This window comes from Pantherophis guttatus, chromosome 1 (assembly GCF_059756535.1).
Source record: "Pantherophis guttatus breed Tessera chromosome 1, ASM5975653v1, whole genome shotgun sequence".
Classification (NCBI taxonomy): Eukaryota; Metazoa; Chordata; class Lepidosauria; order Squamata; family Colubridae; genus Pantherophis; species Pantherophis guttatus.
In genome coordinates, this window is record NC_142063.1 from 273,975,593 (window position 1) to 273,997,920 (window position 22,328).

The 22,328-nt window shown below is 39.4% G+C and overlaps 1 long non-coding RNA gene across 1 annotated transcript in view; it reads right to left on the reverse strand.

Moving 5' to 3' along the window:
* The window catches only part of LOC148116857 (uncharacterized), a 115,451-nt gene extending 93,343 nt beyond the window's left edge, over positions 1-22,108 (reverse strand). Inside the window, exons 1-2 of the long non-coding RNA XR_015731443.1 lie at positions 21,927-22,108; positions 2,594-2,727 (exon numbers count right to left, since the gene is read on the reverse strand). This is a non-coding gene — a long non-coding RNA (uncharacterized LOC148116857). The remainder of the gene's footprint in view (positions 1-2,593; positions 2,728-21,926) is intronic.
* Positions 22,109-22,328: the final 220 nt, after the last annotated feature.

Consider the following 22,328-nt stretch of genomic DNA (forward strand, 5'->3'; position numbering starts at 1 on the left):
CTTTTCCCAAAAGGTTTCCACAATTTTGGCCACTACTGTATATGAAACCGAAGGAGGTTTGACCAGCTTTCTGCAATGTGGTTATCCTCTAGGTGTGCTGGGCTTCAGTTCCAATCCTAACACATCTAGGAAGCATCAGAGTAGTAAACATACTGTAAGACTAACCTAAAAACACATGGACACTGGATTAAAAGAGACAACTATATTCTTAACTGGGACAAAAAAAAGTGAAGTAGCGTTGAAATGTCACCTCAGACTCAGGACCTGTAGGAACATGTGACCTCTGGCCCATAGCTGGATGTGATCAACAAAGCCTTCTCAGGCAGGGAAACACTGGTTAAAAACTTTTCCCACTATCTTATAACTTCTGCTCTTGGAACAAGACAGAGGGAGAGACAATTGTATCCTCTATGCCATCCTCTATGTTACCAACTGGTGGTCTGTGAGAAAATTTTGGTGGTCCGCAGAAAAATTATTTGCATTTTTTATATTGCACTAAATCAGGGGTCCTCAAACTACGGCCCTTGGGCCGAATACGTGCAATGAATGTTTGCTGCAGAGAGCCTCCCCCTTCTGGGTCTTTTTCTGCAGGTCAGAGGGGATCAGAAATTCCGACTTGGAGTCTGGAGGGCTTTGGGCGAAGGCTGGAGGGAAATGCCGCTGGTGGTGAAGAGCCGGAGGACCTTGTTCCAGTGGGACTGCCTCATGGCCTGGAACTGGCCGACCATCTCAGCTCGCTGAGCCTCCAGGCACTGGCACCTGGCCTTGCACTACTGCAGGTCTTCCCTCTGCTTGGAAAGCCTATGCTCATAGTCCTCAGTGAGGTACTTCTGCTGAGCCTCCTTCTCGGTCAGATCCAATTTGAATTGAGCCAGCTGTTTAGCCAACTCTTTCTCATGGTGGCTGCTTAGCTCCAGCAACTGCTTCCTGTTGGGGCCCTAAGGAGCTCGGGCGGGCAGGTAAGGAGTGGCGAGTAGAGGCTGGCAAGGTGCCCCTCAATATGTGTGACCACGTCCACCCAATCACATGACCACCTTGCCATGCCCACCCAGCCATTCATTAGGCAGATCATATTAGTGGTCCGCGGGATTTAAAATTATGAATTTAGTGGTCCCTGGGGTCTGAAAGGTTGGTGACCCCTGGTCTATGCAAACAGAGGCACAGGCTAATGGAAGACAAGTCCACTGTTTGAATTTTTGTTTGGCTCTGAATGTTGAGTCTGAGAGAGAGAGAGAGAGAGAGAGAAAGAAAGAGAGAGAGAGAGAAAGAGAGAGAGAGAGAGAGATGAGATGTCTTGGAAAGTGGGGTGGCCCTTGAGCATATAAGAATTTTTTGCCTCCACACTCTATTGTTAACAATGTCTCCTTCTTCATCTCTGTAAAGTAAATCAAATACAGGCTATAAATTCAGCCATCTGTAGAATTCTGACATTGGCTTTAAATGAACAGGTGTGAATTTGGGAGCTGTTCCAAGTGACGCAAAGGGAATCCATTTTTTTTAATAATGTCGACACTTTTCAAATGGTAGTTGTCATGAAAGTAGTAATTAATTGTTTAGCTAACAATGAAAAGTGACTGAAAAGAGCTGCCCTTTTCTCTTGCGACCACAACATGTGGGTGTATTTTTTTCTCAATGCAAAGTCTAAAACACTGACAAAATGGTTGCTAAAATATGCCTTCCCCCAAATATGTGACCTGCAGGTGGATAGGATATGGTGCCAGGAATAAAATTTACTCGCACTATTAAACATTAACAAACATTTGTGAGTTTCTGAAACTACAACTGCGTTTCCTTCTGGTTGGGCTCTCAGGCATGACTGACCCTTACTAATAACTCAGTGACTAAAAAAAGAAAATATTTTTAGTTCTGGGAATTGCTGGATTTTAGAAAAACTGCAGCTGCAGGCCCATCAAACACATAATAATTCCCAGCCAACAATTCCTTTCAATTGTTCCTCCTGCTAAAAGCCATATGCTTGTTATTGAAGTCTTTCCATGCCTCTCTGCAGCATCCTGGATTGCAAACAGCTTCCAAAAGGTCTAGCTGTGCCTTTATAGAAACACACCATTTGTGGATGATGTGGCTGTTCCGATTAACCAGATACTTTGTTAACTGACTCATCTCCATTCATTAGCAGCACACAGCTTCCAGTAACTATCAAGTCAGAAATGGTCTTAGTTCTTCCAAGAAGTCTGTCTGTCTGTCTGTCTATATCGATCTATCTATTGATCGTTCGTTCGTTCGTTCAATAGTTCAATCGATCTCATTCATTCATTCATTCATTCATTCATTCATTCATTCATTCAATAGATTTATAGGGGCCATTAAAGTCAACCATTGTGACTTTGTACAGAAAACAGAAAAAAACCATAACACCCCCATAATCTTATAACTTAAAAAAATATACAGTGACACCTGGACATGAAAATTAAACAATCACCTGGAAGACCCAAATGCCTGGAGGGGGGAAAAAACACACATTTTAATGGCTTTTCTAATGGCAAACAGAATTAGAGCTTGATGTACAACACAATCCTTTCTTTTTCAAACTTTGCACAAAGTATGGCATGATAAATGTAATAATGGGGCTTACCTGGGAGAAAGAACTTCAGAGGTTTGTTGTTGCTTTCTGCCAATTCCAGAATACAGTGGTGGGGCAGCCTGGACCATAGCAGTCAATGTAGCATTAATTGTGCATATTTGAAGCTCAATCTGGAGACAATTTACCTGGAAGATAAAGACTGGATTGTACATACTGTACATAGTGCCTGGTTGGGAGGCCTCTAAGGAATCCAGACTTAATCAACTGTTGGGTTTTTGATGTTTTCTGAACTCTTCTTACAGATATTACCTAGCCTGGTAATGAAACATCTACAGGAAGAGAAGCAAATTCAGAGAATCCCAAGAATCCAATAATTCATCCTTGAGCTACATATACTTGCTACTATTTGTCCATTGTTTATAGATATTCTATGTCTCAACTGATATCATAAGGTTTACTAATGAATGCTATAAAATGATATCAAAGCTAGTAATGTGACCTTGAATATCTGTGATAAAGCCATGACAAGCTAACTGGTGAAAGGAACTATAACTGATGACTTGAGATATATACAGTATTTTATAAATGCAATAAATATTTTTTGAGTGCAAGACAGCTGAAAGAGGTCAGATGACATCATATTCCTCTAATTGTGTTATTCATGTGGACATTATTCTTTGTGTAAAAAACATAAGAGTATTGTACACTTTTATCTGAAGGCCTTTTTTTTACCCACAGATCCTGTCTGAAGGGTTATACGAAAAAGACAAAAAGGCATATTTGAATTATTACATTTGTTCAGGATTTTGAAATAGTCTAGACTTGAAATCCTTTGAAACATATTTTGTTCTGTTCCCGGAAATGGATATACCCCTGTTCTTTTAGCATTGTTTAGAATTTATTGTTTCCTTTTAGTGCGACAAAACCGAATATTGAAGGGCTATTCAATTTAGCAAAACTTTAAAACTTTAAAACAATAACACTTACCGTATAGGGGAAAATAATATTAAATATAAAAACTATATCAGATAGGCTTGCTTAATGATGTTATTAAAATATCTGATTCTCCAAGCCATAACATAAGCAGTAAGAATTCATAATTCTTAGAAAGCTTATCTGTAAGAAATGTTGATGAATAATTAAAGTATGCCAACATGCAGCTTTGTGGATGCAACAGCGAGAGGTTCAGGAATCTTGATGAAGACAATTCCTAAAACAAAGAGAATAGGAGACCTACTTTTGTTCCTATATTGATGGGAGATATGTAGTGAGCAGGGCAGCAATGACAAGGGAGTGAACTTTTTCTACCAGATACTTTCTAGTAGATATGAGCAGTGGTGAAACGTAAAATTTGTTACTACCGGTTCTGTGGGCGTGGCTTGGTGGCGGGGGTTAATGTGACTGAGTGGGCGTGGCCAATTTTTTAAATTATTATTTTTAAAAGCATTTTTTTTACAACCAATTCGGGTGAATAGGTTGTAAAAAAATGCTTTTAAAAGGTAAAAAAAAAGGCTCTGACGATCACAGCTGTGGCACCCAGGTGGGTGGGCGGAGCCTCAGGCCGCCATCGCTACCGGTTCTCCAAACCACCTGCCACAATCGCTACCGGATCGCCCAATCCTGACCAAACCAGGAGCATTTCACCCCTGGATATGAGTCAAAATAGATATATAGAATTACAGAATACTAGCTTTGGAAGGGACCTTGGAGAGGTCTTCTAGTCCAACCCCCTGCTCAAGCAGGAGACCTATACCATTCTGGACAAATAGCTGTCCACCCTCTTCTTAAAAACTGCCAGTGGTGGCGCACCCACAACTTTGGAGGCAAGCTGTTGATTGATTGTTTTCACTGACAGGAACTTTATCTTTCATTCTGGGTTGGATCTCTCTTTGATAAGCTTCCATCCATTACTTCTTGTCCTGCCTCAGGATCTTTGGAAAATAAGTTGATCCCCTCTTCTCTGTGACACATGGGGATGAACTGATTTTGTCTTTAATAAGCCTTTTTGAGAATTTGCTGTATTGAACATTAATACCCTTGTTTATAAATCCCCTTGACCAACGTATTTTTCATTATAATAGAATGCGTCATAATACAAATATTCTATCACTTGTTTCTACCTATAGCAATATTTTCTTGTCCAAAGCTATGAGACAAAATACTACCCAAGTTACTATTCACTAGTGCAGGATACAAAAAGTGAGGATGAGAGTCAATTTTCAATAGTTGCTTTCCTCCTGCACACATAAAATCTGGATTATACATAAAAATTCAGTAGCATGACTATTGCAGCAAGCAAAAAAGGCTATCAAACATTTTACAATGGTATCCTATTCTTACAGATTTGGAGCACCAAACATTTCCCAGAAATGACCTTCCCAGCCTGTATTGCTAGGTTCATCATCAGAGCTTTTTTTTTTCTTTTAAAAGCATTTTTTCTACAACCTCTAAGAGGTTGTAGAAAAAATGTTTTTAAAAGGCTTTGACAATCAGGCAACTCAGCTGGGATCGTCAGAGCCTTTTAAAAGCATTTTTTCTACAACCTCTTCGGCCTCTTCGCTGAGTCGCACGATCATCAGAGGCTTTTTTTTTTTTACTTTTAAAAGCATTTTTTCGGCCAAAGAGGTTGTAGAAAAAATGCTTTTAAAAGTAAAAAAAAAAGTCTCTGATGATAATGCAGCTCAGCTGGGCATGGGGGGAGGGCAGGGATTTTTGCTACCGATTCTCCGAACCACCCACCGCCATCGCTACCGGATCGGGTGATCCGGTCCGAACCAGGAGCATTTCACCCTGGTCAAAACTGGTATTCAGTCAATTCTATAGTTCTCAAATTATTTCAGAAGTAGTCTCCATTAATCAGGATCTTTTCATATTGTATTGCAAGTAATCTGACTTGTCATAATGAATCTTTAAGCTATACTTCCTATCGATTTCAGAAGCAACTTAGAGCTGTTTGGTAACATGTATGTAATTGGGTTCAAGCACATTTTTAATGTGGGTCAGCACCAGAGGTGGGTTTCAGAAGATTCTGACCAGTTCTGGAGAATCAGTAGCGGAAATTTTGAGTAGTTCAGAGAACCGGCAAATACCACCTCTGGCTGGCCCTGCCCCATCTATTCTCTGCCTTCCGAGTCCCTGCTGATTGGGAGGAAATGGGGATTTTGCAATAACCTTCCCCTGGAGTAGGGAGGGAATGGGGATTTTACAGAGAATATACATTATCCTGTGCAATATACACACCAATTTCCTCCACTTTGTATGATATTTGGAGGAGCAGAGTGGATAAATTTTTAGCATGTCTGAAATGACTGCAATGAGATTCATGGCTGGTTGTGATTTGAAGAAGCGTCATTCACATTCATTCCAAAACCTTGGAATGCCTAATCAGCAAAGATCAAACTACACTGCACATTTAATAAATACAGCAGGGGTGAAATTCAGCAGGTTCTAACAGGTTCTGGAGAAACAGTAGTGGAAATTTTGAATAGTTTGGAGAACCGGCAAATACCACCTCTAGCTGGCCCCAGAGTGGGGTGGGAATGGAGATTTTGCAATATCCTTCCCACAAGAGTGGGGAGGGAATGGGGATTTTGCAGTATCCTTCCTCTGGAATGGGGTAGGAATGGAGATTTTGCAGTATCCTTCCCCCGGAGTGGGGTGGGAATGGAGATTTTGCAGTATCCCTCCCCTGCCATGCCCACCAAGCCACGCCCACCAAGCCACACCACGCCCACCAAGCCACACCCACAAAACCGGCAGTAAAAAAAATTTGAATTCCACCACTGAAATACAATATCCATCGTCAGTTTGGGGCTGTAAAGAAAGATTCCTCTTTCTTTTTTGCTACCCTTCTATAAAGATGTAAGGGGGATGTGGTAAGGCTCTAGCTAATTTAACCAAATCAGATCAAATCAGCTTCTTTGGCTGCTATGTTTTGATACATTTAGTCAGTTCTCTTTGTAATAACCGCAATACTTTGAGCTATTACCATTTTTATTTTTATCAGATCAGTCGCAATCTCTACCTCTACTTTGGTCTTCTCTCAACAAAAGCAGCTATATCATTCCCTATTTTCTTCCTTCTAATCTAAAGAGCTGTGGCTCCCCCATTAGCGCTGGAATAAACCGTATTTCTCTGTTATTTAAAATACATAGATGTGGAGGGAAAGTGTCTAGAAACATACATTTAATCAGCTACAGATGTTGTGGAAAACTATCCAGTAATATCTTCATCCAAAAACACAGGCAATTCAGTTCTCAAATACAATTGTTAATAATGTTGTACTTTTTGTTTTGTTTTGTTTTCATTTATGCTGCTTAATGAATTCGGCGTTCTAAATTAAAAAAATATAGCATGAATTATCTTGGGTGTACACCTGGACTTCAAGCAAGTCCTATTAGCTGAACCATAGCCCACTTGCTAAACCTGCTAAACTGTTACATGTGGAAGGACAAAGATTAGAGCAAATGTTTTTGCACAAAGAACTCTGTTGGAAGAGGCAACAATAAAGCGCTGTTGGACTCATGGTTTTGACAGCAACAACACCTCTCCTGTGACAACCAAGTACTAGCAAGAAGTACCTTTGTTTTTAATCTATGCCATTAAATTAGTATGGCCTCTCTTTCTTGGCAGAAACTAAGAGTTGACCTTGGCTGATCTCAAAAGGTAAGCAGGGTCTCATATTCAGTGATTTTTCCAGTGACAGCTCCAAAAATGACTGAATCAATCATACTGGGACTCACGTGGCTAGATAAATGGGGAGCAACCATCATGTGGGAGGACGGCTATAGCAATTTTCTAGAAGGGGGCAAAGTGCCTTTTGAGGTCTGGACTGATCATAAAAACTTCGAAGCTCTAAAAACCCCTAGGAAACTATCTCCCAAACAAATCCGCTGGGCACAGTACTTCAGATGGTTCAAATTCAGGCTGGAGTACATCCCAGCTGGAAAGAATCTACTAGCTGATGCCCTATGAAGAAACCCCCAATTTGATAGCTGCAGGGAAGACGTCCAGGCCATCATTCCCCCCTCACAATCAGCTGCACATGTCACCACCAGGGGTCAAACCAGATGACAACCAGACCCCAGCCAGGATAAGCTGACGGCGGCACTGAAGGCAGTGTTCCCAGACGACCCATGGTTCATAGATAATGGGGATATCTTGACCATGAGAGATGGACTGGCTTAGAAGGGTTAGAAACTATATGTCCCCACCAGCTTAAGGCTGGAAATACTACAGTGCAGCCATGAATCCAGGTTGGCTGGCCATTTCGGATTCTTGAAAACGCTGCATTTGGCCAGGAGGCAGTTTTGGTGGCCAAAAATGAAAGCTGATGTAGAGGACTAGGAGGAAAGGCTGGGAGAATACTAAAAAGGCACTAGCGGAAGCTGCTGAAGCATAGAAAAAGCAAGCAATTTGGTGTCAAAAATTATACAAAATAAAAAACTGGATTCAACCATTTAGCAATTCCCCAAAATGCAGAGAAACATTAATTGCAGCCAAGATGTGGGTTCATTAGATGACATGGCACAAAAGCCTAGCATGATTTTGGCATGATCCTCTTTAAGAAGAAAATAAGGAACCAAAAGAGACCTCTTAGATAGATAATTGATGGAAGGACCTGCTTTAGAAGAAGTAGCACTTTGAAACACTTCCATAAATTCTTCAACTAAAGAGGAAAATCATATTCAGATATTTTCATATTCAGGCTAAATTTGGCCATATATTCTTGCCTTCCATTGAGGACCTGTATACTGCACAAGTCAAAAAGAGGGTTGTGAAAATATTTACAGACCCCTCGCATCCTAGACATAAACTGTTTCAACTCCTACCCTCAAAACGACGCTATAGAGCACTCCACACCAGAACAACTAGACACAAGAAAAGTTTTTCCCCCGAACGCCATCACTCTCCTAAACAAATAATTCCCTCAACACTGTCAAACTAGTTACTAAGTCTGCATTATTATTAATCTTCTCATCATTCCTATCACCCATCCCCTCCCACTTATGACTGTATGACTGTAACCTTGTTGCTGGTATCCTTAAGATTTATATTGACTGTTTCCTAATATGATTTGATTGCTTATTTGTTCCCTATGACTATCATTAAGTGTTGTACCTTATGTTTCTTGATGAATGTATCTTTTCTTTTATGTAAACCGAGAGCATATGCAGCAAGACAACTTCCTTGTGTGTCCAATCACACTTGGCCAATAAAGAATTCTATTCTATTCTATTCTATTCTTTATTACTAATCATATCATAAAGCTAAAGCCAGTATTATGTTCTCCTTCTCCACCCTAGTTCCCCATACTCCACTTCCATGTGTGTACTTTAAATATATTACCACAATATTCTGATAGAAATTTCAAGGCATATGGAGACTTCAAGATGAGACAGAATCTGATCCAATATCAGAGTATATTTTACTAGTATAAAGGACAATGCTGGATGAAACCTCTAGTAACTTTATCCTTTTAGTACAAAAGGAAGCCTAAATTCATCCCTCCATGGACATCAGATTTCCACTAAATACCTTATCATTTTACTATTAAATACAAAACAAAAAATATAGGGAATAACTATTTTATCTGGCAAATGACACTTCCAAAGGTCTTTGCAAAGAAAAGGGCCAAAATAAAGAGACTCAAAAATTTCAGTCTTCTGTATGATGGTTTATACTTTGGCAGTCCCAGAGTGGATTCTGGATCATATGCTTAATACTAAGGCATGTCACACCTGTTACTTCAAACTAACCATACAATGAATTTTGCAGGATATTCTGGGCTTAACCAATTGTTTGAATCTCATTCTACATTGCTCATGTCAAAATGAATATAGAACAAATGCTATATGGTTGGAACATTTCCTAAATTGCCACATGTTTCCAAAACCCCACCCACCTTCTCTGCTCCACTGCTTTCTGTTTCATTAAATATTTTAAAATGAGGAAAAAAATCCAATACAGTATATCCTACATGTTAGGCAACAAATCCAATTTGATTAGTATATTCCTTAATCACTTTTTTAAAAGTACTCAACCACCTGTGACATATTAAATCAGCCTCAAAATAAGTTAAACAGTCTGAAGGTTGACTGCTGAACAACTGTCTTTTTTTAAAAAAAGGAAGAAGACTGGAAGAAAAGGACAGATGACAAAAAATAAATCTAATTAGGTTTTTTTTAAACCTAAATCCATCAGCCAATTTCTTTCTATTCTATAGTAATTCTACTAAATATTACAATAAAAAAAACTAAAAGAAAAAAAGTAGAAAGTGTAAAAAGGAAAATTTAGACCCCTAGTCTGTTTGTGACTTTCAAAATCAATGTCCTAATAAGCCTAAGTTTAAGTTTAAGTCCTAATAAGTCCTAAGTTTAAGGACTTTAAAAAAACTCTTTTTTTGTTTATTCAAAAAAGAGTTTTTTAAAAAGTCCTTAAACTTATACTTACAATTTATTACATTAAGGATTTAAGGAAACACAATGTTTCCTTCAATTCAAGGTGCTGTAGATGAAAAGCAGTTAACAAACTGTTTCCAAAAAGTGATTACAAAAGGAAGTATGTGAACCTGGTATCCATAAAAGCATCAACCATAGTTTGGGCAGAGATGGAATTTCTTTGACTCCCAGATGGAGACTATAGTTTTATAGTTTCCTCAAAAGGAGCAGGGCACTTGCAGGGAATCCCTTCCTTGTTCAGAGAAGAATCACAAAAAGCCAGTCCATTTGCTGGTTCTTCATTCCACTGCAGCTGTAATCATCTTCACTTTGATATTTCTTCCACAGAAATCACCTGTTTGTCAATGGGCCCCAACATGCTTATGTGTCAGAGTTTTTGAGAAGATTGTATTTCAAAGGAAGGAGTGATAGAGAATTTTATTTTAGTGTACACACACACACACACACACACACACACACTACGAATAAGAATTGGGAGAACCAGATATTAGTCCTCAGATTAGGCATGGAACTCTTCTCTCTCTCTCCCTCTCTCCCTCCCTCCCCCCACCTCTCTGACACACACACATTTGTACTTCTATAAATCTTGAGGAATATTGATTATGCTAACACTCCCTGTTGCTCAGCACTCTTGCTTTAGTTTGGTGTCCGTTTAAACCCAGTTTAACCCAGTGTCCATCAACAACCCAGTTTTTACTATACATGAAATAGAGCCCATTCTTTGAACACAGCTTTGATTCTGGGGTCTTGATTTGTTCTGAAGAGCAATAATAAAGAGAGAATCTTCCTAAAGGATCCGAGTATATTTTGTGTGTCAATTTTGGTCACCCAAAATTAAAGAAATATTAAAAGAAACTAGAACAAGTACATAGAATAAAATTATTAAGGCCCACTGAATGATATTGAAGAAGCAGGGTATATTTAGCCCTGAGAATACTAAAGGGCTGTCATAGATAAGAGGTCAAAATTTATGCCATCATGTTGCGGAACATAGGATATGGAATAATTATGGATTTCATACTGATTTCAATTGCCTGTTTTAAAAAATCCTAAAGAAAAGGCAATTTGATATCAGAACTAATACCTCAAAGAAGTGGTGGGCTGTCCTTTGTTTTGGGGCGGGAGCAGACGGGGGGGGGACTTCAAAAATTTTAGCAAGTGGTTCTCTGCCCGGTTGCTGGGTGAGTGTGGCCATGGTGGACATGGCCTAGTTGGTCTCCTGCACCACAGTGGGGGGCATTTTTGCCCTTCCCGGGCTCTGGAGGCTTTCTTCAAGCCTCCGGGAGGGCAAAAACAGCCTCCCCAGGCTCAGGAGGCCCTCCAGAGGCCAGAAACGGGCCTGTTTCTTCCTGAACGTCCGGTAGGCCTGTTTTTCACACTCCCCGAGCCTCTGTGTGCACCCTGGACTTACCTGCATCTAAAACGGGCCACGTGGGGGACTCCTGGGAGGGGAGGGGAGGGGTGGGTGGGGCCAGCCAGAGTGGGATTTGGGGGTTCTCCAAACTGCACAGAATCTTAGCTAGAGGTTCTCCTCAACCCCTGCAAACCCCCAGCAGCCCACCCCGGATAATCATCTATCTGGAATGGTTGGTTTGGATTCCTGCATTGAGCAGAGCTTAGGTTCAATGGCTCAATGCACCCTTTCAATTGTATATATGCTATTATTTCTTGGACACCATGGTCCTGTGGTTTCCCATAGGAAGACGATTAGGTCATTGCAAATTATAATTACTGAAAACATTCATTTTAATTGTTTCAAAATGGTATTTAAAGTATCCCAAATAATATGCACATAAATAGGCTTTAAAGCAATGTCTAGTGATGAACAGAGATATATTGTTCAAAAACAATGTTTCTAAACCACAACTTAAGGAGCATATTATCCATATTTTCCACATAGCACAATTTTACCAGAGGGAAATTTTGTTATAAACTGTAAAGTTAAATATAAATCAGTGAAAAACTTCACATTCCAAAGATGGGGTCTAATGTTTTGCTAGCAGATTTCTATAAGCAAAATAGAAATAGGCTCCCTTCCTGTCTTCCTAAACTCTATATGGGTCAGACTGGAGCCCTCTTTGGAGAAGAGAAGAAGCAAGAGGAATTGCCCTTCACTATTATCCTCTTTCCATTTCATCAGCATACATGACATCTACAAATACATGCATAGAACATTCGATTCCATTCCAAAGCAATTCGATGCATCAGTGTTTCTCAGCTTCAGCCACTTTAAGATGGGTGGACTTCAACTCCCAGAATTCCCCAACCAGCATGGGTGGCTGTAAAATTCTGGGAGTTGAAGTCCACCCATCTTAAAGTGGATAAGATTGAGAAACACTGCTATGCATGCCTACTAAGATCACAAAAATTATTTATTTATGTGGGAGCTGGAAGTTGAAAACAACTTGATGCAACATAATCTATTGATCAATAATAAAGATCACAAGCAATTTAAACTTCAGAATGCAATTCTATTCAGGCTTACCTAGAAATAATCACCACTAAATGGGATTTATTCTTAGATATAAAAGCATAGAATTGAAGTTCTTAAGAAAATATGCACTTGAATGATGCTATAGCATCATAAAAATTGAATTTGCAAGCATAATTATTATTGGTATTACATTCTAATTTTGATATATTGTTATTTTATTTGAGGTTATTTTTCTTTACATTTTTGTCAATACTGTTTTATTTTGAGATGAGCCATCTAAAGTCTTTGGGATTGGTTGTTTTAGCAAACACTAACAATTATACTCCTATTTAAATTTTTTAGGCATCAAGGATCAAGCAAGGCACCTACAAGATAAGGAAGAACATTCTGTCTTCTGTTTTTCAAAAAATGAATTTAGCGGGGTCACTTGATATTTAACTTACAACTTGGTTCAATTATAACACATAAAATCCTTCAAAATGAATTATTGGCAAAAAAAAAAAACCCAAGCATTTTTTAAAAATAAAATCCTCAATCCAATTCCCTGTTGACATGTAGAGAAAAATATCAGTATCTCTCAGTATATCAGAGCTATGGTGGCTGTTCTGCCCCAGCTACGGACCCCAAAGAACGCAGCACACACAAAGTCCGTACAAACCTTAATTTACTAATTAAAGACTACTAATGAGCTTTCTTAGTAGTTGTTCGAACACAAGTACAATAAATCAGTCTTTTCTGAACAAGGGCTGTTAATTTAACTTCATTAACAGCCGACAAGAATTCAAAGAATAATATCTGAGGCACAGTATTTCAGATAACCATAATCTTATTGTGGTTGGCAGAATGCCCAGAAGCAATTTGCAGGAAAACTGATAAGAGAAAAACAAGAGCCGAAATCAAACATTTCTGTAATCAAGACTCGAAGGAATGTGAATGAATTTGTTTCCTGCAAATTGCATCAGTCATCATTCTTCCTTAAATAGGCTAGGGGAGTGCCAATTAGCCCCAAGCCTTACTCTCGAGGAGACCTCCTGAGGAGGCACTCCTGCCTTTTCGCAGCTCTGCGCACTCGTGCATCGAGAAGAGGCTCCTCCTCTTCTTCCTCTTAACTTATGGGAGCTTCTGGAGGTTCTGAAGGTCCTGGCTGAATCCCCGCCTCTGGCACCACATCTTCTCCAGCCTCCTCATTGTCCGACTCGAGTGCCAACTGCACAGGCTGCTGGCGCAGCACCACATCAGCTTCCTCGCTGTCAGAATCAGCTATTAACTGCACAGGCCGCTGACGGGCCACAATAGTGACTCAATGGTTAGAATACAATATTGCAGGCTAATTCTACCAACTGCCAGCATTTCAATCCTGACTGGTTCAAGGTTGACTCAGCCTTCCATCCTTCTGAGGTCAGTAAAATGAGGACCCAGATTGTTGGGGGAAATATGCTGACTCTGTAAACAGTTTAGAGAGGGCTGTAAAGCATTGTGAAGCAGTATATACATCTAGATGCCATTGCTATTGCTTTATCTCCTTAGGACTTCATATCTTTCTGAATTTTTGTTACAATTATGAGAAGAAGGAACTTCTTCCCTTATGTACCATATTTTTCGGAGTATAAGACACACCGGAGTATAAGACACAGCTTAGTTTTTGGGGAGGAAAATAGGAAAAAAAATCTGCCTATCAGGTATTTATCTGGCTAGTGTCCTTAGTCTGATCAGCTTCAGCACATTAGTTTGCTGGTTTTGAGTGCACGTGCACGCTTTTTATCCCCTACTTGGAGATAAAAAACAGCTTCTAAAGCACAGCTGATCTTTGGAGAGAGAAGCAATGAGAAAAGCAGGGGAAACTCGGAGGATCGCTTCACTCGCTAGCGCCTCATTAGGGCTAAAAAATAACTTCTAAAGCACAGCTGAGAGGGAGCAGCAATGAGAAAAGCAGGCAAAGCATGGAGATCGCTTCACTCGCTAGCGCCTTGTTAGGGCTGAAAAAAAGCTTCAAAAAAGCTACATTCGGAGTATAAGACACACCCAAATTTTCAGCCTCTTTTGGGGGGGGGGGAGTGTGTCTAATACTCCAAAAAATACGGTATGTCTGAGAAGGAAGAACTTTTTCAGTTCTCATCTCTGACATAGGGCTGCTACAATGGGCTGCAAAGCAACTGATGAAATATTCTCCAGGTTATTAGGAGACTTCTTGGATTTTTTTTTTTTTTAATGGCATCTGGTAATTGTAGAGCATCAGAAGTAATTGAAGGTACCACATGCTGGCTTCTGCACAGGCAGAATCATAAACGTTATGCCACACAGTAATACAAATAAGTATTCCATAATTCCTTGCTTAGGTCAAAAGCAAGAATTCAGGCAATTTCAGTCTGAAGCAAGATATTTTTGTGCATTAAATTGACCAATGGTACAATGACCTTTTGGGGAGCAGATATCATAAATCCAAATTCCTGCAGCATTCCCAGACAACCACTCAGGTTACACATCTGAATCATCCATTTAAAAAGAATTATTAAATAATGGCCATTTTATAAATATATATATATATATATATATATTTGTAAAAATAATCTGGGTCAGTGAAGTTCCTACGGAGAAGGAGGTGACTTCTTAGGAAATCTTGCCAAGTCATTTATATTATTAAAATCTTGGGAATGTTCATCATGAAAGTTATGAAAGTTCACAGTATAATATCCTTTCTGGCGTCTGTCTGCCTGGAATCTTATGTAGAGAGATTTACACACAATAATCCAATTATTAAACCATACATATTCTTTAATTAAACTGCAGATAACTTCAAATAATTTTATATCAACCGCAAGCTGGAAAAAAAATCTTCTGTTTCGTTTAACAGTTTTTACTGGGAAAGAGTAAACGGTTTTAACAGTTTTCTCAAAGGCAAAATCAGAGGCAAGTGTTGAATTTGAAGGTTTGATCAGAGTGACAAAATGTATGTGTTGAAGTCATGACGACACTCCATCCCTTAAATATGTGCATGCAATATTCTGGCAGATGTACAAAGGGATGGGTACACAATGGCACAATAAACATTTCATCATTTCTCCCCTGCCTCCTCAGTGGATAACAACAGGGTGGAACTCCCTCCTGAACTTGAATTGAAGTATTGGAAGTCAAGAAGGTTGCACATAATGCTGTGCTGGGGCCAGCTCACACCAGCATTCAAGAATCAATGGTTAAATTTTCTGGAATTTTGAAAATTGGCAGTTGGCAGCCTTTTGAAGTAGTTCAGATAAACAGTATAAACCACAACTACTAATCCTACTGTAGGAAGCCTCCCCCCCTTCCCCAGATTAAAATATTCTTTATTCTTAATTTTAAAAAGAGGCAGGATAGAATATTCACCCTGAAGGAGAAATGGAGAAAAATCTTAACAAAGGCAGAAAGCAGCTCCAGTTTTCTTGCCATAGAAAAACAGCCTCAAGCAGAAGCTTGAAGAGGTTGGTCTTTAGGAATGGAGATTTTGTATTTCACAGTCCATGGGCCACCTCTGGCCTGGGGATCATCCCAGTCCAGCCCTGTTGTGGCCCATCATCAGCCTGTGCAGCTAGTAGCTGACTCTGATAGCGAGGGGGCTGGTGTGGTGCTGCGCCAGCAGCCTGTGCAGTTGGCACTCGAGTCGGACAATGAGGAGGCTGGAGAAGATGTGGTGCCAGAGGCGGGGATTCAGCCAGGGCCTTCAGAATCTCCAGAAGCTTCCATGGGTGAAGAGGAAGAAGAGGAGGAGCCTCTTCTCAATGCACGGGTACACAGAGCTGCCAAAAGGCAGGAGTGGCTCCTCAGGAGGAGGTCTCCTCAAGAGTAAGGCTTGGGGCTAATTGGCCACTCCCTTAGCCTATTTAAGGATGGACGACAACTGAGGCAATTTGCAGGGAACAACTTAGTTCACTCTCCTTCGCGTCTGGATCTTAGTTCTTTTATCAGTGTCCTGCAAATTGCTTCTGGGCTTTCTGCCAATCCTAGTAAGATTACGATTATTTATTCTTTGGATTCTTGTTGGCTGTTAAGAAAGTTAATTGACAGCCTTTGTTTGAAAAAGACTGATTTAATTTAGTAAACTAAGGTTTGTACAGGCTTTGTGTGTGCTGCGTTCTTTGGGTCCGTAGCTGGGGCAGAACAAGCCCACAGCATTGGAGACAGGATGGCAGGGTGGCAGGGTGGGGCATTGGCAATATGGAGCAGTATGGCATCAGCAGAAGTTGGCGGGGCAATGCAGCGGGGATGTCAGGGAGTGAAATAGAGGCATTGGGGTTGAGGCAGGGCATAGGAGGTGGGGCAGGGTATGAGGGCAGGGCGGTGGCAGCCCTCCACAACAGTCCCAGTTTCTCATGTGGCCCCTTCAGATAATTAATTGTCCACCCCTGTTGCAAGGCAAACTTGCATGAGAATTTGCCTGGTACAAACACTGGAATTCACTGGATTGACCAGATTCTTCTATTCCTTATAAACTGCAAGTTATGGGAAGGAGCTGCTAATGAGAATGTTCTGAGCCTAGTAGGTTGATGCTGGAAATGGATACCTTTCAATCAGAAATAATTTGGCAAATATATGTATGGGAGTCAATCCAATCAAGCCACACAAGTAAATCGTACAATGAGTACATATTGTTCTTATCATTATCACCCTCTTATTTATTTATTATATTTTTTAAAAAAGATTAAAGGCATTTAAAATCCAGAGAATTTTGATTTTTGCCTACCAGGCCAAATAGACAGATAATATGAGTAAAATCTCCCAAATCTTCTTTTCATTATGCAAACACACATTTGGTGGAAGTCCAGCAAAGGAGAGATATAATTATCCCCCTTTTCCCTTTGGTAACAGTGATTCAAAAACAATAGTTACTAGTGTTCAGGTTAATATTTTCCAGTCAGGCAATCAAAACCAATTCCGTTCTGATATCTATAGCAAGACTTAAGACAGTGACCCACACTGCAAAATCAGAGAATATAAACAAGGAAGGATTATAGTATCATGACTCAGTGTATGGATCCAAGGGTGAGATTTTCCAGATCTTAAGAGATAGGAATTTGGGGTTTTTTAATTGAGTTCATCTGGTTCTAGTAAGGAATACTGGATCATAGGATCATGAAAAGAAGGTAATTGATCTAATTCATCCAATTGCATTGGGATTAGGTTCTTTGAAAACTTTTATTCTGTTTTCTATTTGTTTTATCTGATTTGTTCAACCAAGGGGGTTTTATTGTATTTTTATGCATATACTGTAAATCATTAAATGTCTCCTTGACTGTGAGGGCTAAAAGCCCAATAAATAAATAAATAAATAACTGGTCAGTGTTTTAGGAAACGAATATTTAATCTATCTGATTCAGAACTTTTATGTATGAGAGGGTTTCTCAACCTTGGCAACTTTAAGATGTGTTGATTTCAACTCCCATAATTCCTCAGCCAGAATATCTGAGATGCTTTCTTTGTTGCTTCAGAGAGGGTCTATTTCTGAGATCCGTTCAGGGTTATTATAATGTTCCCTACCAGAGTACACTATTTGGAGAAAAAGCCAGAGATTCCTGAACTGGAATAACAAGTTCATCTCAGAAAATGAGAACTATAGTAGTTTCTTTCCCAAGGAACAAGCTCTTGGAACAATTTCCTTGGGTTACAAACTGATTCTTTTCTGATATTGGAATGTAACCTGATCTAACACTTGGCTAGAGAGTAGCAGAACTTGTAGTTTCAAAATCCAACTCAACAAGTGCATACCCAAGAAGCAGAACTTAGTATTAGTAACAGACCTGTTCCCAGAAGGGCCTTCTTTTTCAATAAGGATATGCTGAGGTGATATATGGACCAGCAGTAGAAACTGTTCAGGAGCTCTCTGAACAAAGCTGTTCTGTAACAAAGATTGCTAACTTTGCTTAAAGGTTTTGGGTTAAATAGATGTAAATTGAGAATGTTGTAAAGGTTCAAATCAGTTTGATATATACATTCTACAGTAGATTTCACAATGCCATCTGGAGTCAGGAAAGACCACTGAGATCTAGGAATGCCAATCTGGATTGCAGAATCTAGATTCTTTTCTCTCTTTGCTTTCATCTAGCTCTTTTGCATCTTACTGCTGTTCAGATGTCATAAGTCTAGCCAAGATCACAGAGGTTACCCAATGATTCAACCAAGTAAAAAATAAAAGAAGGAATTGCAAAGTGATTCATTTTAGCAACAAATGAGAAATGTGGCTTCCCATAAATAAATGTAAGACATTGCACATTTGGATAAACAAATACCAGTTTCACACATATACAAATGGTTCTGGGTTGGCAGCATCTGATCAGAAAGTTGAATCTTGGATTGTGATGGATAGAGGCCAATAAAAATATTAAACCAGTGTGCAGCTGTGGGTTTTTTTTTTTTTTTTTAAGTCAAATTCCCTTCTGGAGGCACTAGGAAATGGACTGGAAATAAAACTGCCACTAATTTAATGCCATTATATAAATACATGGCGTGACCACCCATACAGTTCTCGCCTGGTTATTATATCTACAAAGGTATTGTAAGGCAAGCAAGCAAGAAGCTGAAGCACAATACTTTTCTATTAGGAAAAGTAACCATGTCGGATAGGTAGGAAAAGGAACACCAAGCTTTTCATTTATTAAGGATTACATTTCCATGTCTACAGTGGTTGTAGGCCACAGGAGTGAGTCTATAGCCTGCTGAATCAGCATCACTGATGTGTTTTTGCCCTTGAAGAGATGTTTGAGGAGTGAAATGGCTACATTATACTTTATTTATTTAGCATATTTATATAGCCACTATTACACCACATAGGACCATCTTGAGAACTCTCCCTAGGATCCACACTGCAGGTGACAAAGCATGTTTTAAGGGCCTTCCAAAAGGTTACCAGAGATTGAGCTAACTTCATTTCAGGGGGAATGATGTTCCAGAGGAATGGGGGCCATAGCAGAAAAGGCACACTGTCTGGGTCCTGCCAGATGGAGCTCCAGGACCCACAGTGTACTCTTCCTGACTAATGTGGTGGGATGGGTACATGTAGCAATAGCAATAGCATTTATATACTGCTTCATAGTGCTTTACAGCCCTCTCTAAGTGGTTTACAGAGTCAGCATATTGGCCCCTTAAAATCTGGATCCTCATTTTACTGACCTCAGAAGGGTGAAAGGCAGAGTCAGTCTTGAACTGGTCAGGATCAAACATCTGGCAGTTGGCAGAGTTAGAATATTGCATTCTAACCACTGCACCATCACAGTTCTCATGTAACTTAGAAGAGGCAGTCCCTGAAATAATCTGGTCCCATGTCATGTACCGTATGGCTTTAAAGGTCAAAACCAGCACCTGCATTTGCAGCCAGAAGCAAACTGGCAATCAACACAGCTCATGAAATAGAGATGTAATGTGTGTCCTTTTAAGGGCACACCTAACTCTCCATATAGTCACATTCTCCATCAGCAGAAGTTTCCAGATGCTCTTCAAGGGCAGCACCATGTGGAACATGTTATAGCATTCCATTCTGAAGGTGACCAGGGCATGAGTGACTGTGAGAAGTCCTTCATGATCCAGGAAGGCAGCCAACTGGTGCACAAACAAAGCAGTGCAAAGGCCCTCTTAGCCATGACTATCACCTGTTGCCCAAACAGGAGCTATAAATCTAGATGGATCCCCATATTATACACTTTGTCGAGGGAAATTCCACACCCCATCCAGTATCAAAGATGGAAAAATCCCAGAAACAGAAGACCTAAAACCCAAAGTCACTCCATTTTGTCACAGTTCAATTGAATCCTATTGTTCTCCATTTGATATTGGATGAGGCATCAAATCAATGCTAAATGGCGTGCCACAAAATATCCATCATAGGTATATGTATGATAGATAAGTGCTTAAGTTTATCTCTGATAATTATAAATTCAACCAATGAATGAGTGATTGAAGAGTGGTGAAAGGAAGAACTATAGGCAGATAAGATTTACATTCTTTTAGATAAATTTGTGAAAAATAAGCTGCTGGCCATAATCAGCTATATCAGTTGCCTTTCTTTCTGCACCTTTTATTCATTAGTATAATATTTTTCTTCCTGTGTATATCATTTTAATGCAGCTGTAATAATAATATATTTTAGACAGCTTGTAATGAAAAGATTCAACATTGCTATTACAATGATGGAAGTCATCGTATATTTTTACAGGTTCATTCTTTAGACTGACTAGAAAGTGTCAATCGTAGAAAATACCTAAAATTTTGACACAATTGTATTTTGAAAGGAGATTGTAAATAGAGATCAGACATCCCCATACAGCATGGCTAAACATACTGTGTCAGTTACAATATTTTAAAGTTCAGAGAAATGTTAAATTACAAGTCCTCACACAAGGATGAGAGAGAAGAACTATTATTTCAGTCACAACTATGCAATATTTTCCTACCTGATTGGAATAAGTCACAGTGTTCTAACAAGATTCATTGTGTATGATGAAATTTCCTCTAAATGAATTAAGCTGTTGTTTATAACAGAGTGTACTTAATTAAGAGGTATATTTGTCATTGTTCAACTGGAGCTGAATTGGCACTATGTTTTCCCAGAACCATTAATAGCAAGCCTCCCCACCTATCACAATCAACAATTACAAATCAGCTATTGCAAAATGTCTTCAGCAAAATAGCCAAGATTCCTAGCTGTGGTTATAGCCATCATAAACTGGGGAGTTAGTCTGCAACCAGCTAAGCTCAACTTCTTTTCTTTTCATCTTTCTGTTCTATAACTGTTGACTGCCTTGTTCCAGGACCTCCCACTAATCTTTGTATCAAACCACAATACCCGTTATAATACTTTACTCTTTGTTGTGTTTGACCTACTCATTATAGTGACTTTTGTTGTGTTCTAAATATTGCTGCTTATGTATTTTTGGGTTTTTACTTTTAATTAGTGCAAAAGAGGCAGTTTTTCTCCCCCCCCTCCCCTTGGTTTATGGCCCGTTATAAATAAGTACATAAAAATAAACTCATTATACTTCTGGAGAACTGGAGAAACTAAAATATAAATGGTTATAATACATCACGGTATCCTCAAAGTCAGTAATAAAAATGTCATTGCTTTGTGGGCTGCCTTAAACTGCAGGAGTAGCTTCATGGAAAGAATGGGGTTTAATGTAAAAATAATTGTTACATTTTTAGGTTTTCTTGGCAGGAATCTTATGAAATGTTTAAAACTTCATACGGTTGAGTCAAAACCATATGGTGAGTTTCTGCAACTGAGGCTACAGGAAGGGCAGAATTCAAGCTTGCAGGATCTCCTTACTTTCTTGTTGAATCTTCCAATTTGCTATCTGTGCAAAACGTGTCATAAGATTGACAAACAGTTCTTTCTAAATAAAATTGCAAAAGAACATTTTTCAATAGGTTCAGAATGAAAAACACCTGGTAAAAGTGATAGGAGAGCATTACAAAAAAAACCCCACAACACCTTAGTGCAATATTCACTACAGGGGTGGGTTTCACTTACCTTTGCTACCAGTTCACTTGTGCGCGGACCACATCTATGCATGCACAGATCATATTTGATGACATCTGGGTGGGTGGAGCCTCCTGCTGCCGCTGCTACTGGTTTGCCTGAACCAGGATGAACTGGTAGCAACCCACCACTGATTCACTATCTTTTAATGATTTGATTAGTTTGGTTGGTATGGTATACTGTATTGGTTCTCAGCAATTGTATGTTTTAAGGAAAAGACTTCAATGACGTAAATGGCTTTGATTTTAAATAGTTCTCCTTGCATCCAAAAACTGATTCTTTCCAAGAAAATTAGGGAAAGCATATGTGACAGACGTGGCAAGCTGCACAAGTTTAATTGCTCACAAAGAGATTGGTTGCTCACATATTTTACAACCAAACAGACAAGACAAT